Below are 600 nucleotides of genomic sequence, written 5' to 3' on the forward strand. Positions count from 1 at the left end.
GGATTGATCAAACACTCAGGTTCTCAGCTCTCTCTCTCTGGATTGATCGAACACTCAGGTTCTCTCTCTCTGCGTTTATTCCCCGCCACTTTGCTCAGAGTTTTAGCTAGGTGTGTCAATTTAAGGCCCGGCCTGGCAAGCTCGATCGAGCCCGACCGGTTAAAGCCTAGCCTGGACCGATCCGATTATTAAACATGTTAAGTCCGACACATTTAATAATCGACCGTTCCCAGTGTGGGGTCCTAGCACATTGGGTGCTCGACCGGACTGGTGGATTATACGCCCAACCTTTACCCAACCCTTTTAGCTCGACCTAGCCTAACCCTTTAATGTTGTTTGAAATTCCCCGCACCTTTGCTCAAGGTTTTAGTGTGTAGGATTGGACCGACATGGATCGGCTGTATTGGATTTGAAAGGACACTTTTGCCCCTCAAAATATTGATATAGGTGTTTTTATTATTTTGCCCTCCTTTTTTGTTTTTTTTTTTAATATATAATCGTGTATCAAGTAGGTATTGGTATCGGCCATGTTACGGATTGATCTGATCCCAATACCTAAAACCATGACCGTATGTCAAATTTAAAAGAGAACAATTGTCA

Source organism: Telopea speciosissima, chromosome 6 (genome assembly GCF_018873765.1).
Source record: "Telopea speciosissima isolate NSW1024214 ecotype Mountain lineage chromosome 6, Tspe_v1, whole genome shotgun sequence".
Lineage (NCBI taxonomy): Eukaryota > Viridiplantae > Streptophyta > Magnoliopsida > Proteales > Proteaceae > Telopea > Telopea speciosissima.